We start from the raw sequence: 16,251 nt of genomic DNA, 5'->3' as shown, positions 1-16,251 counted from the left end.
TTCTTTGATGTTTTGTCATTGGCAGGTAATGAAAATATTTTAAAACTGAGGATAGCATACTGCTTATTTATATTCCAAAATAAATAACCATGCTCATTAGAAAAATGCATACCCTTATGTATATTTTCCTATGGAAAAATCAGTCCCCTTGTAACTGGGGTAATTATGCACTTGGAAATGTCTTCCTTACAAGGGAGAATGCAGAAATAAAAAACCCACAAGAGGATTGGGAAACCAAGGTTGACCCGTGATTTCTGTGCGCAATCCATTTTATTCCATTTATACACAAAAGCAAAAGGCGCTGGCAACCAGCTTGAATCCTGGGACTTTACAGTCCCCGAGGCCACGGCAGGGAATTGAATCTGGCATAATCAGTGTCCCTTTTATGTTAGCAAGTGAAATTAACAGTTGAATATCCCTATTTTACAGTGCCCCTTATGTAGGGTGGTTAAGTGTGTGGAATAATTATCCACGTTTACTTCCTGGACAAAAGGAATGAAAAAATGTTAATAAATTAATTAATTTCTGCAGCATTGCTAGCTCCCTGAGTCAGTGAATAAAGCAAATTCAATGTGTACCAAAGGCCGTCTGCGGAGAAGGTTGTTGGGAGGGTGCATCACCATGGTTACTGGAAACAGAGAGTATAGAGAAAAATAAGGTGATGATAGAGAAAAGAGAAAAAGACTATAGAGGAGGAAATTTAGAGACCTTTGATATGCCTCATTCTCTTCCTTCTGGAAAGAATTGTCTCAGATTTAGAGTACATTTTGAATGCATTACGATCAATTTGCATTCCCCATTAGCCATATTTCTTCTGCATTTTTTATCACTAGCTAATTTTGCTTCCATAATTATACAAATTATGCTTCTTCTGTATGAAATAGATCCTGCTACTCCATGCCTCTGTCTATCCTGAAATCATGAACACCCCTCAGCCTATTTATTCCACACCCTTTGTTTCATAGGTGGGAAAGCTGAGGCCCAGGGGGTCTGACCAAGGTCATAGAGCTGAGAAGAGATCCAACAGAGACACCATCCCAGTTTCCTGACTCAGGCCCCCTGCTTTTCTTTTTGAGTGACTTTCTTTCCATGCTATCTCCATTTCTGTTTGTAAGCAAAACAGATTCTAAAAACATCTTTTGTGTTTGATTTTGTAATGCTTCTTTTATTAGCTAAAGCAGAACTAGTTTTGCTTAATATCTGTGCTGTAATGAGGTCTGAAGAATGCGAGATGATTATGTCACCACTGTCCTTTCATTTCCGGTACGACAATCAGATGAATCAAGCATGATTGCCCTTCTGTGAACCTATCTTGTTGAACTCGAACTTAATGATCACATTGTAGGAATTCTATCATCCCTGGCATCATTCTCCCTGCAAGCATGAAACTGAGCAATTGCATCAGAAAAAATAAAATACTGGCCCGTTTGCGACAACAAGGATGAATCTTGAGAATATCATGCTAAGCAAAGTAAGTCAGATAGAAAGTCAAGAACCATATGATGTCATTCACATGTGGAATATAAAGCTGAGAGCAACAAACAAACAAAAACTCACAGGCACAGACAACAGCATGGCGGTTATCCTGGGAGAAAAGGGGGTGGGGAGGCAGAAGAGGATAGAGGGGGTCAAATATATGGTGACAGAAGATAATTGACTTTGGGTGGTACGCACACAATGCAATATACAGAGGATGCATTATAGAACTGTAAAACTGAAACCTATATAATTTTGTTAACCTATCTTACCCCAATACATTTAATACAATTTTTAAAAGGGAAATTCAACACTTGAATTGAGTTGGCCTCCCAAGGTTCCTGCTAGTTATAAAAAATGTGAACCTCCTTGGGATTACCCAAAATAGTGAAGCCAGGAAATTGGAAGTCCAAGTAAAATTAAAATAATAATAATATTATAAGTCAAAATAACCATTAAGGGGATGCAATACTTATTAAAATCTTCCTGAACTACTGAATAAAAATTGTGACTAGAATTTTCATCTGGATATTTTTATTTACTTTCTAAAGTGTTCCTGTCAATATTCAGTTCTTATGACTCATTGCTTTTAGGTGAACTCATCTACAGGCCAGGCCATATTGCCTTTGTGATGCTGCTACCTCCACTACTGTTCTCTGCCTCGGCTATAAAATAAATAAATCACAGTAAAAGTATATAATTACCCTAAGTAATAATTACAAAAGATTTCAGATTCCAGTGAATCCTCTATGCTGGTTAGGATATTCTTACCCTACAGAAAGTGTTCCATTAAGTACTATTATATCATTTTGTTAAATGTCTATTTTTCTTCAGTTATTTTGGACACTAAGGTTATTTTTCAAAGCAAAGGCTTGTTCTAATACACTGTCATTTGTTGCTCACATCTTTTTTTTTTTTTTTTTAATCCTCACCCAATGATATTTTTCCATTGATTTTTAGAGAGATTGGAAGAGAGAAGGAAAGACAGAGAGAAATATCAATGTGAGAGAAATACATCAATTGGTTGCCTTCTGTACACACCCCAATCAGGGCCCGGACCAGAGAAAAGCTTACAACTGAGGTATATGCCATTGATTGGAATCAAACCCAGGACCCTTTGGTCCACAAGTGGATGTTCTATCCACTGAGCCAAACCAGCTAGGGCTGTTGCTCACTTCTGAGCAACCAAAAAAGATGCGCAAGAGTGTGTCATTTCTTGAGACATGAGTCACATTTTATTAAGATCTCATAAAGCACACATTCTGGTTCTGGTCAGTCTGAGGAAAATAGCACAGCTTCCAAAAATATTTAATACTCTTTGGGAGCCATTTAACTTTTGGGGATACCTGGTTCATTCAATAAGAATGTGTTGGTGTATTCTTTTTCTTGTACCCCTCATTTGTTAGTGAGGAACTAGTACTTCAGCATGTCCATCATAGAATAAGCATAACGTGGTAAATAAAATTTCTGCCTTTAAGTGTGTTATATCCTAAGAATACAAGATGACAGATAACTGACTTTCATGACTTGTTATTTTCCATATTTATGTTTGAGCCTAAACTGCAGTCTTTTCTTACCCTTCTTCCTTTTAACAATATTCTAGACTCGGCTTAGCACCACTCATCAGCTCATTTTCCCAATTTTGATGACACCGTCATATATTTCAGACACTTGAGAGTTTCTAGGAATTGGGATAAAGGGAAACAAAATTCCCTCCTCAAGGAACTTCCATGATAGTGGAGGGAACACAGAAGTAAACAGAAACCAACTTCACATGTCTTTTTCTCACGTTGCTGAGACACTGTGTCTCTGCCTCTGTTATATCTGCTTCATCTCAGATCCTGATCTATGAGAATCTTATTTAACTTTGACCCCACATTTCGCTCGCTTATTCTGAACCAGAATGCATGCTTTATGAGATCTTCTCCTCTGGAAGAGCTTGGGTTCATTCCCCAAACATATTGGTCTGTGTGTTTGCATATCGCTCTTTAAGCCCGTTAGGAATGAATGATGGAGGTCTATCTTCCTTACCTCCATGGTCACATACCATCTTCCCAGCCAAGGTTTTCCCGCCTCCTACAGTGAAAACCACAACCACGTCCCTTCCACAGCCCTGCTATACTCCCCCCTTTCCCATAGCACTTACTAATTTCTATCATATCACATTTTATCTATTATATTGACCATCACATGCCCCACTCTGCTAGTTCCATAAAGGAAGTCATCTTTACATGTTTGGTGCACTGGTATTTCCAAAGCACCTAAAACAGAGCTGAAATACTGGCCCTCAAAAACATTTTTTTAAAAGAGAGAATGTGAAAATTAAATTCGTTGATGGTTGGAGTGTTGAAGCACAAGAAATGTCGTGTTCTATATTGATTTCCTTATTATATATTCAGGGAGGACCAAAAGTAGGGTTACAGTGGTGAGTATGCAAAATACAGAGTTTATTTTTTATTATCATTTATTATTGTATTTTTTTTCCTTGCAAACAACTGTAAAGCTACTTTTGCCCCACCCTGCATCAGTATGAACTGAAGGATGTTGAAATTCTATTGCCCTTTGCCTACAAAATGGTCATTTCATTTGGTTCAACCTAATTCCTGAAAAAGCTATGAAACATGCAGAAGGAGAGAGTTAGAGAAAATATCCCAGTCTTCAGGCAGAGTGAGCCTTTCATGGCCACTAATTAAAATATGGTAAGTTTCAAATTCAATTTATGGCACCAATTATTAGAAGCATGGCTCCAAAAGCGACTAAAGCTATTATTTTTTTAAAGGCCACGAGGCTCTATAATTCATTTAAGGATCTGAAAATCTTCTAGGATTGTTTCTTGATTCCTTGAAAATTTTAACAACATGCCTCTAAATCTTATTTTTTTTAAATCTTATTGAGAAAATAAATTCAACATAATTTCATCAATGAAAGAAACCTACTCTAAAGCTTCCCTGATTTATGGGATAAATAATAACTGGCCAGGAGTTAAAAAAAACAATCACTAAACACCCAAATAATAAACTTACGTAAATTACTCCTGTGGTTTTCTTTTGCTCTTTTCATAGCAAACTGCAAAAATTAACTATACACTATCAACAAAGCTGAATTATTCATTATTTAAAAAAAATAATGTTGAGAAACTCATGTAAAGAATTTTGAGGGTAGGTACTATACAAATTTATTAGCTAAGAACAAAAATTCACCCCCTTCCCAAATTCTTCTTGATGTGATTGAAGGAGACAGACTGCATTCATTAGCTTATTGTGTACTTTGTCATTCATTTACTTTTACTAGGCTTGCTATGCTACTGAGCTGAACTATTTACTTATTTAAGATTTGAAATAGATCGACATCGTCCAGGCTTTAAGTCTTATAATGGTTTGCCTTACTTTATATGTATTTTAACTGCCTTTTATACATATAATACAGTAAGATATATGTTAAGCCAAAATATTCAGATTCTCCATGGAACTTAAAGAAAGAATCAGAAATATGTATCTTTATAAAGAAGCAAAGAGCATACTGACCTAGGGACCACCTGTGGTCATCTTGGACATCTTCTCTGTGACTTTGATCTAACTTGGACTGGAGTGGAAAGGATGGATGCATTTTAAGCAGTTAGGATGAGGAAAAGACATGATAATTGGACCACTTTCCAATGGTTCTTGAATCATGCTTTAATCCTTTTGAGTTACACTCAGAATTTGGCTTTATAATTTCATTTTAAATCTTATTATAGAGATTGTCTCTAAATATCAGTTACAGTCCTATCTAAATATAAGGACAAATACATTTTAAACTAATGTCCCATTTTGCACTTCAGAAATATTCATATTTCACTCGAAATTCTGCATAGGTATTTTTAAAAACACTCTTTTATTTTCCTTTATTCCATCATTTTTTTTATTTCACTCACCAAAATGAAGTAAAAATGATGACAAATGAAGAGAGAGAGGAAGACAGCAAAAAGGAGAGAGATCGGCAGAAGACAGTTTGGCTCAGTGAATAGAGCGTTGGTCTGCGGACTGAAAGGTCCCGGGTTCAATTCCAGGCAAGGGCATGTACCTTGGTTGCGGGCACATCCCCAGTAGGGGGTGTGCAAGAGGCAGCTGGTCGATGTTTCTCTCTCATCGATGTTTCTAGCTCTCTATCTCTCTCCCTTCTTCTCTGTAAAAAATCAATAAAATATATTTAAAATAAATAAATAAATAAATAAATAAATAAATAAATAAATATGAAGTGAGATATGTATCTTAAGAATATATTGACAAGTGAAAGTACTCGTGTGTAGCTACACTAACTGAACTACATGATTATGACAAAAGAATGGGCAGTGAAGGTGCTTTCAATACTGGAACCCCTTGCCCATTGATATCCACTTTAATCATTAGTTTCCTTCACCAACCATCTATTTTTCTTCTTCCACCCCAAGACTGACACTTCCTTTCTGCTCCATTTCATGTTCTGCCCTCTTTTTATAACAACTTCCAGAACTTCCCCAGCACACAGTGTCACAAAGCTCTTTCCTTTCTCAGAATCATCATGATAGAAAAAGAAAAAAAAATCACCATAATAGTGTAACACCTAATATTATATATAGCCTTGGACTCATCTTCAGTTGTTTACAGTTAGTTATTTATTATAATGTTAACCAATTAAAGAAGCATAAAACCGATTTAATATAAATGACTGATTATCTATAATATGCCGATCTCTGTGAACACAATATTTTATTCAACAACGCTGAGAGTTATGAACCTCCATTTGGCAGTAGAGAAAATAGGCCCAATTAGGCTTAGGTATTGCCAAGAACGCAGCTGGGAAGTCATGGAGCAGAAATCCAATCCCCGGACTTCTTAGTTAATTAGTTTGTAACTCAGCCTTCTAAGGTATCAGGAGAAGAAGTAATAAATTAAACAAAGAATTAAGAGTTTTCCATTTTTATTGGATGGGTACTTTAAATAGACTACTTATAACTCTAAGTGTGCATAAAAGAGAAAGTACTAGAAATAAGAATTTTTACTTTCAGAATTATTTCAACTCCATCAGTTCATATTTAAATGGTGTGTATGTGTGAACTTAAGCATCCTTACGGTCAAGAAAGGCACTGTAGCTTTATGTGCTACCTAGCTGGTCTATTCTTGGCAGAGAGCACAGATCATAGGTGTGAGATATATGCTCATATGTTTTTAAAGAACTCTGCTGTTTGACAATTTGTATTTATTATATATGTTTTGTAAACATGTATTGAAATGAACCTATGTCTTAGAAGTATAGATTATAAAAGTAGATTCCTATCTTACACAGTAAATCACTATACTCTTTTTATAATATCAAGTTAGAAATAACCAAATATGGTGAATCTTAAAGGTTATACCAGAAAACATTGTGTTAATATCATAGTATGTAATGTATATTGTATTTAAATTAACTAAATTTTATTTATAGTTAAATTCTGGATGTAGGACTTTTCTTCAAAAAACTCCATTCCCTCCATCAAATCTTTCCTCAAAGTTTAACTTCTCAGGGAGCCTTAACCTGAGTATCCTATTTAATATTATAACCTGCAGTTCCTGCCATAACCTCCTTTATCCTATTTTACGCAATAATTAGCATTTTCTAATGTACCATATAATTTACTCATTTATTATGTTTATTCTTATGTTTATCCGCATATCAAATATTTATGACATTTACCTGTATTCTGTCTGCTGTTTTGAGTGATTAGACCCTGTGGTGATAATCACTAAAAATTACACATGGAGTTTCTTAATCCCTATTGTTCCTCTTCCTCTGATCCTTGTACCAGGGGTGCATCAAAAAACGAGGGGAGAAACTGAGCTAGGCAGATATTTATTTATGGATATTTTAAGTAAAACAGTTTGTCTAAATTATAACATACTTTGAATACTCAGAATACATTCAATGGTACATTTAAATGTGCACTGAAGTCCTAACTCCTCCTATCGATTGAAACCAAAGAATGCAGGTGATGGCTATGAAATCCCTCGTGTGAAAAGAAAGGTGGACTGTAATGAAGAATGGGGTCACACTCATGTTTCACCCTATCTTCAAATTTCTAAGCTACAAAAGCCTGTAGATAAAAGACATACTGGTTTTTAAGTTAAAAATAAAAAATATTACACAGGATTAATGTCTATATATGAATAATATTGCTCAATAGTACCATCAAATTAACTATTAATAGAAAGAGATCAGTGAGGATTCTATATGGCAATGCTATTTTTATGAAGTTTTCATAGGTTTATGGCTCTTTTCCTTTGCTTCTTTTTTAAAAAAAATTATCTTTATTGTTGAAAGTATTACAGATGCCGCCCTTTCCCCCATTTGACCCCTTTCTAGCCTGCCTCCCTCATCAGCACTCTCATGCCCCCTCCATGCCTTCACCACACCATTGTCTGTGTTCATGGGTTTTGCATATGTGCATATAATGGTTAATCTTCCTTGCTTCTAATACCAACATATAATTGAAGAAATAAGATTGTTTTATATAATACAATATAAAATTTGTACACTGGGACCCGGGATGGGGTCCCTCTGCCCGGCCTGCACCCTCTCACAGTCCGGGACCCCTTGCCCCTTACTGCCCGCCTGCTCTCTGCTCCTTATTGCTTGGCTCCGTGCTCCTTAGCGCTTCCTCAGAGGCAAGAGAAGCTCCCACCACTGCCTCTGGGCTCACCAGCTAGGAGCCAGGCTTCTACACTGACCACCAGGGGGCTGCTCCTATGTTAAGCGTCTGCCCCCTGGTGGTCAGTGCTCATCATAGTGTCCAGTAGTTCTGATCGTCCGCCATAACTCACTTAAGCGTTTATTATATAGATTTGGGAGGGTGGGGAATTTAAATTGTTTTTCAGGGCATTGCCCATCTACCATAATTCATGTTTCAAGTGGAAGGTGAAAATACCCTCTTTGCAAAAAGTAGTCATTGTAAAGTAAGTATCTGGGCCAATGAATCTGCCTGGGAGAGAGATTTCCATACCTCTCAGACCACCAACTTTTCTTCTTAGACTAACTACCACATTCTTGTGCTTTTTATTACCTTTCCGACCCATTCTCTATGTTTTGCCCGTGTCTCTCTAACTCTTCCTTTTTCTGTAACATCATGGGAAGCCATGGTCAAGGAGACAGGAAAATATTTCAGAAATCATTTAGACAGACTTTCCTCTATACAGATCTTTGGTTTTGTTAGTAGATGAGGGGACTGCATGTGCTTTACACCATTTTCTCTTGTTACAATATTTGGTAGACTCCTTTTGTACAATAAATAATGGTGCACAATAAAAAAATGTTCATTTGCCTTGTGGATGTTGACTTGGAGAAAAATGGAAGTGAAAATGGGGAGAAAAATAAGTGGTTACTGTGGTCCTTATATAGGTATCTGTTTATTTTTAATACAGCAGAGTTAAAGAAAGAAAAGGGAGTAGAATTCTACTAAAATGCCTGTGAGTACATAGATGCCATATTAGAAAACAGTGGAAGGTACCTCAAGGACAGGTTTTTCTAGGTGGTGAAAGCTACTTATAAAGTTCTTATAATTTCATATTTTAATTTGGAGGGTGGGGAATTTAAATTGTTTTTCAAGGCATTGCCCATCTACCATAATTCATGTTTCAATGCTCAAAAAAAGGTATGCTTGATTGATTAGCTGATGAGAAAAGAGGAAGTTAAGTTTGGGTTAAAAGCACAAAGAAAGCGCCAAAGAAAACGTTGAGAAACTGGCAGTCATAACGTTCAGTTAAAAGTGAAGTGCAATGAAAGAGCAACTTATTTTACAACACAGAAGAACTTCTTTAAAGTGGAGGTGGGGTGAAGGTATAAGAAAAGATGGAAACACAAAATAGACCCAGACCTGTTAGGGCATCAGCTGAAGAAAACAGTGAATAAAAACCGATGGCATGTGCTAGGAGGGTTAAATCACTCAAATTAGAAGGGAAAGTAAGCCAATGGAAGGAGAGAGAAGAATTGAAGGATCAAGAGCTTTGGAAGCAAACAGGGTTTTATTTATAAACCAATGAGCCAGTCTGACAGGTGAGGCGGGCTGAGCCACTTGAAAGATCTTATTCAGTGGCTGGCATTACCGAATGCCCAGCTGGGTCTGAACAAGAGGAGTTCTAAACAGAGACATTGTTCTAAAGAAATCTTGAGTTTCGTGTGCCCTCCAATACAGCCTTATAAACCCTGAACAGCATCAATATTCACCAAACACCTGCAATCAGCATTACTCCAGAATTTGTTAGACACAGCAAGTCCTTGACAGGAAATAATTTAATTTGGATGGCTGGCCCTCTAATCAGGACTTACATGTATTGATGATATGTAAATCAGTTCAGTTCAGTTCAACAGCATAAATAAAGTGCATCCTATCAGGAGGATTATCTTGGAAAGAGAGAATGTCACCCTCAATATGCCTACGGGAGGTGAGCAGTCAGCAGTCTCTGAGTGAGGGAGAGTGAGAAACGGACAAAGAGTATTTCATCCCTATTGACTGACTGGCTGCTTTCTTCTTCAAGTTAAATGCTTGATCACTTACACAAAATATCTTGGCTAAGAACAATTTTCTGGTTAACCTCTAGTATAGGACACATGTTTTATACCAGTGATGATGGATCTATGACTTCCTGTCACACATTCTAAGTAACTCAGAGTTAATAAAATAAAATAAAATAAATAAATAAAATAAAATAAAATAAAATAAAATAAAATAAAATAAAATAAAATAAAATAAAAAGAGCCAAAGGACTCAGGGAGAAAGATCACAAAATTGTATGACAAATGTGAGGGGGAAAATTGGGAGGTTATGGTTGACATGAGTGGGTTGTTTTTTTCCTTTTTCTTATCTTTATATTTTTATTTATTTCAGAGAGAAAAGGAAAGAGAGAGAGAGAGAGAGAGAGAGAGAGAGAGAGAGAGAGAGAAAGAAACATGAATGATGAGAGAGAATCATTGATTGGCTGCACCCTGCATGCTCTATACCGAGGATTGAGCTCACAACCCAAACATGTGCCCTGACCACGGACTGAACTGTGGGCTCCTGGTATATAGGTTAATGCTCAACCACTGAGCTATGCTGGCTGGGCACTGGGTAATATTTTTAAGAATTTATAAATCACAGCTGGAAATACCTGGTTAAAGGAAATCCAGATATAACTCATTCTAAAGGTAATTTTAAAACATCTTTAAATGAGTTTGCAACTTTCCCCAATACATGCTATCCAACCTTCTTATTAAGACACCATCAATGAAAAGCAAAGTCTGGATTTAACAGCATGAAAGAAATGGTGAATGTATTCATGTGGCATGATTACAAATGAACTTGTTCAAGTGGTGAATCTAGGTAAGGTGGTTGAACTTACTGTTTATGATGGTGGGAGTTAAAGACAATTGAGGTGTCATGGTGAGGGGCATGGACAAGTCAAGGGTGGCAGGAGTCCTGGGACCCGCATTGCTGGTAGAAGTGTTGAATTATGTCAGCATACAAATGTATTAGAAGAAAAGGACATAAATAGAACGACATCTCACATATATATCAAGCATATTACAATGAGGATATATGGGAGCTGGGAAAATGTAAATGGAGGTCAGAGATAAAAGGATGTTTTTTAAATAACATGAAGCAAAGCAAAGGGATTTCATATTCTGATCATCACACCTCTCCCCAAAAGAAGGTTATGAAGAACTCAATTCTTTGCACCTATGCTTTGAAACATCGCCAATAAAAACAATAAATGGAGACCCAGAAAAGCTATGAAGAGAACCCTACCATCACTAACCCAGCACTACCTGGAGGGGAAAGACGGTGAAAATGGAGCTACGGCTGTGGCTCTTACCGTTAATGGACAGCACGGTGCTGTGCTAACATGCGGAGATTCACCTCTGTGTGATTTCACTCAGAAGTCTGGAGGTGGTCTACGAGGCTGTGTGCATTTATTAAGCACCCCAGGTGATGGTGCCACTTGTTCATGGGATACACTTTGAAAAAACTACCATGGAGAGTTTTTTAAAACTGCGGTGAGTTGTATTCTTAACAACAGGGTTTCGAAAACAGAGGGGATGGGGAGGGGATCAAACTATGTGTGAATATGAATTTGTGCCAAGAACAAGTATAGTGAATTACTACAATGTCTTCATAAAGGTTATGTTAAAGTTAGAAACATACAGTATTTTTAAAAAACAAGTCTTATTTTGTTTCCTTTTATTTTTCTGCTCATTTTTTTTCTTTCCTATTTCCCCTCCTTCATTAGCTACAATCAGTAATGATGGGTAATATCAAAAAAAAAAATTGCTCTAATAATTTTAAGATGAACTGACTTTCATTTCACATTGACTGTTAAGAGGCATGTAAAGGTACAAACAGGATTCCAAAGTTTTACTTATGTCATATACTTTAAATAAAATCTAGAAATACTGCGCATACAATTGTAAAGTTGTGTCTACCATTCTATATATTTCTATGACCTAGTACAAGTGTTGTACTTGATGCTTATGAACTGGTAGCCACAGGAAAAAAAAAAAGTTAGTCTTTCTTTTTTTAAAATATATATATTTTTACTAGAGGCCTGATTCAGTGCTGTCTTCATCCGGAAGATCGTTTGGCTGTCTGGTCTAATAAACATATTATGCTTTTTTTTTTTATTATAGATTGATTTCAGAGAGGAAGAGAGAGGGAAAGAGAGAGAGAAATATTAATGATGAGAGAGAATCACTGATGGGCTCCTCCTGCATGTCCACACTGGGGATTGCGCCCACAACCCAGGCATGTGCCCTGACCAAGAATCAAACCATGACCTCCTGGTTCATAGGTTGACGCTCAACCACTGAGCCTCGCCAACTGGGTAAAAGGTTACTCTTTCCATTTCAAAACAACTCTAAGGTGAAAAAGACACCTGTTCATATCAGATGAAAGTGCAACATTACTTTAGCTCTCACGAGATTTTTTTTTATTAAGGGCCAAAACCTCCATCAGGAATGTGGGGACTACACAGCCCAAAATTATGTTAATATGAATTTGGTCTGCAAAGCAGGACACTGATTTCAGAGCTTGGAAATTCTAGGCCTATGGCTGATTTAGTTTGAGTGAAACTAAGGAATTCCGCTATGAGTTAGAGAAGGACTGTTCTGCAATGGGACGAGGAGACTGGCGGGTGAGGGGAGGCTTCTGTGAGGTTTCTCTCTCTTCTACCTTCCATCCACCCCCCTCCCCCATTCCCACCCCATTGGAGTGTCACCATAGACTCATGGATGTTGTCTTATTCAATGTCTTATAATCCAGTATCATTATTATTATGTTTGATGCCTAAATCACCTCAGATTTGGCCATGATAACCCCTCGGTGATAGTAGTGATATCTTTTTGACAACCCCCATTAATCCTTCAGCATTTCCCTGCTTTTAGTGCAACAAGATTGCAGGGACGCTGTACTTTCCCTGTTTTAGACCTAGAGTCTAAAACTTTTTTCCAAGAACTTTTTAGTGACACGTGGTATTTAGAAACCAAGACTGGGTTCTCACTGCTTCTAAGACAAGATGAGCCATGCTATCATTGTTACCAGAATCAACAAACAAGCATCCCGCTGACCTGGAGCAATGCTGAAGGGCAGCGCCAGCATACATCTGTCTGAGCTTAGAGAAGAAGCAGAAGACACAGGACACATGTGAGGAGGAAAGAGAAAAATCAGCCAACTTTGGAAGGGACTATGAATCCCTACCTTATGGCTGTAAGAGAATAAATAGCACAGAAGAAAAGACTGTGGACTGTTTTACTAATGTTGCTTATTGTTAAATATTTCATATAAGAAAGAATAAAGTATTACCTCTTTTATATTTATTTAGCAGGTGCTAAAAAAATAGCATACTTGTGACTTTATTACAAATAAAAAGCATACCTATTTGACTATAATTCCATCTTGGAGATACTCATGAGAAATGTCATTTAATTTAATTTCCAGGCTCTCCTGCCTGTGCTGCATCTCTTAATACTCTCAAATTAAAACTTTTTAATAACATTCCCCTAGGAAACCATAGAGTATGATAAATTGGACAGAGGATAGCGATCAGTAAACAGGTGATGCTTAGCATCTCATTAATTCTGGGGAAGGAAAGCAAACCAGCCCAGCTGTCCAGGACATAGCGGTTTTGTATCTTTTTGTCTTTGCCAGACTGACTGTGGTGGCAAAGGGAGGGGTGAGGATGGGGTGAGGAAGATGCACTCACAGAGACCCGGGGGTTTTCAGTCCTTTTCATAGGAAGCCAGGCTAACACGGAGAAGAACAAAGGCCACGTGGCTGTAAACGCTTTGTCAGAATGTCCTTTATTTCTCTGTGGTTTTGTGTAAAAGTCAGAAAAGGGATGTTGAGTGCCCGTGTGTTTGTTGGGCAGGCTGGGCTATGCATAGAAGGTGATTGGTCTTGGTGGTGCTCTGTTTCAACTGTTTAAAAAATTCCTCATTTTCCCAAACTGAGAAGAATGGGCTACCCCTCTAAAGAATTCAAAACATAAGCAGAAACCCGGAGGCTCTTTGAGAAACTCATACCAGACTGTCTGCTTCATAAAGGCTCTTCAGTTTACTAACACTTGGCCCTCGGCGAGGTTATCTAACCTCTCTGTCTCAACTTGCCCACCTATAAAATGGAAAAACAAAAGGATCTTCTTTATAAGCACCTTACACATAAAATAATATACTCTAGGCAAACAGTAAGTACCCAACACTCACTGCTCTTATTATTATTATTTACATATGACTAAATAGAAATATTAAGAAGATGTCACATCAATATTTGGACATTTTAAAACAACTCAAACAATAAATGGATTAAACAGTCTTTAATTTTCTAGCTTTACCTCATACGGTTTCTTTAACTTCCTTTCTTAGAGGTGTGATATTTTTAAAGGCTTTTATGCTTCACTTATTATCAAGATCCACAAACTCACTGCAAGATGCACTGATGAGGTACCTACAAAACAGTACCTGTCCTCGAGTGGCTCACTGCGGTGGGGCAGACCGGGTGTAAACAGTGAAATGTTATTTGGCTTGCTGCTCACCATTACAAGATATAATGAAGGTGTGACCTTGGGAAAATTAAGGAATGTTTTCATACTTCAGAGACATGAAGAATGAGGAGACACACACCCCTCCCAAAGTAACAAAGCCCCTGCAATGAAATTTCCAAAATGAAAATATGAAATAACTTTGTGGAGTAACCAGAAAAGTTTTTAAGAAAATATTTATTCCACCGTAAAAAAAAAAAAAAAAAAAAAGAAAGAAAGAAAAGAAAAGAAAGTATCTTGTAACTTTAAAGCAACTGTCAACAAATTATGTGATTCTGAAGATTGTATTTTAGAATTTATTATAATATCCAAGGCTTGAAATACCACTAATTTATTCATCTCCCCAGAGCTTCTTATAATTTAAAAGAATAAAACATCACTTTCCCCTTTCAGCGAGAGCACATCAGTCTCGAAGGTATCTCTGCACTGGAGGTGTCTCCAGCTTAAAAGAAGAGTTGACACAAACAGCATGTGTATGAAGCACCGAAAACTAACATCCCTGCCTCCGAAGACCAACAGTGAGCCCGCCCTGCCTCAGGGGCCAAAGCCCGGAGCTCCTTAGTTCCTGAGGCCTCAACTAGCCTTAACATATAAGGCCGTTTATAAAGTTTACAATGTATTTCATTTTTTAAAATAGAAATTTTAATGTTAACCATCCACCATCCCAGAAAATTAAAAGACTAAGAAATAAGTTGCCAAAATTGTTTTGGGACTTTCCTTTGCTTCCCAGGTACCAGATTATTCATATTGTGCATATTATTGACCTGGACCGGTTGTCAGAACTTCGAGGACTGGGATGCTAACCATTAACTCCCAAAGGCCGTTAGCCATCTCCCTGCTACAGGCACAGTTCAGACTACATACAGAATGCATGAACATACAGAGTAGTTGAAAGTAGGGTATTTTTTAGAACGTAGTTATAAAAATTATACTCTGCAGCCAGATATTTTTTAAAATATGTTTTCATTTATTTATTTATTTATTTATTTATTTATTTATTTATTTATTTATTTATTTTTGAGAGAGGAAGGGAGAGGGAGAGAACATAGAAACCAATTGGCTGCCTTCTGCAATGTTGCATGCCCCCCACTGGGGATCGAGCCTGCAGCCTGACTGGGAATCAAACCAGCAAACTCTTGGTATAAGAGAGATGCTCAATCCACTGAACCACACTGGCTGGACATGCAGCCAGATGTTAACTGAGTTCATATCTAGCAGTCTAACCCACCTGTATGCTGGTTCCTTCTTTAGAACATGAGGATAACAACAGTAACCACCACACAGAACTGCTGTGCAGGTTAAATGAGTTAATACAAATCAATGCTCAAAACAATGCTTAGTCCTTGGCAAGAGCCTGACAAAAGCTTCTCACCATTACCTAGAGGCCCATGGGCACAATCCTCCCTCAGAGGCTGTCAGAATCAGGTTAGGAGGATGGAAACTGCCCCCCACCCCGCCAATCTCCTCAGCCTATTACAGGCCAGTTCTCTCGCTCACAGTGGAATTCCTTGGCCTCATTCAAACTAAACCAGCAGTGGGCCTGGAACTCCCAGGCTCCGAAATCAGTGCCAAGTTCCGCAGACCAAGTTCATATTAACATACTCTGGGCATATCCCCTGTGGGTGCTGGCTGGGAATATAAATGTGCCAAGAACAAGTATAGTGAATTACTACAATGTCTTCATAAAGATTATCTTAAAATTTGAAATGCATTT

The 16,251-nt window shown here is 37.5% G+C and overlaps 1 protein-coding gene across 29 annotated transcripts in view; it reads right to left on the bottom strand.

Annotated features, from left to right (window-relative positions):
• Positions 1–16,251, bottom strand: part of MAP2 (microtubule associated protein 2) — a 223,386-nt gene that overhangs the window by 110,857 nt on the left and 96,278 nt on the right. The window contains exon 3 of one of the 29 annotated variants that reach the window (XM_084892947.1): positions 14,023–14,110. The exons of the other annotated variants lie outside the window; for them this stretch is intronic. The gene's annotated coding sequence lies outside the window, so the exon portion shown is untranslated. The remainder of the gene's footprint in view (positions 1–14,022; positions 14,111–16,251) is intronic. 29 annotated transcript variants of the gene reach the window in all.

This window comes from Pipistrellus hanaki, assembly GCF_964339955.1.
Source record: "Pipistrellus hanaki genome assembly, chromosome: 8".
NCBI lineage: Eukaryota > Metazoa > Chordata > Mammalia > Chiroptera > Vespertilionidae > Pipistrellus > Pipistrellus hanaki.
The sequence above is the reverse complement of the archived record's forward strand: the minus strand, read 5'-3'. Positions and strand labels throughout refer to the sequence as shown.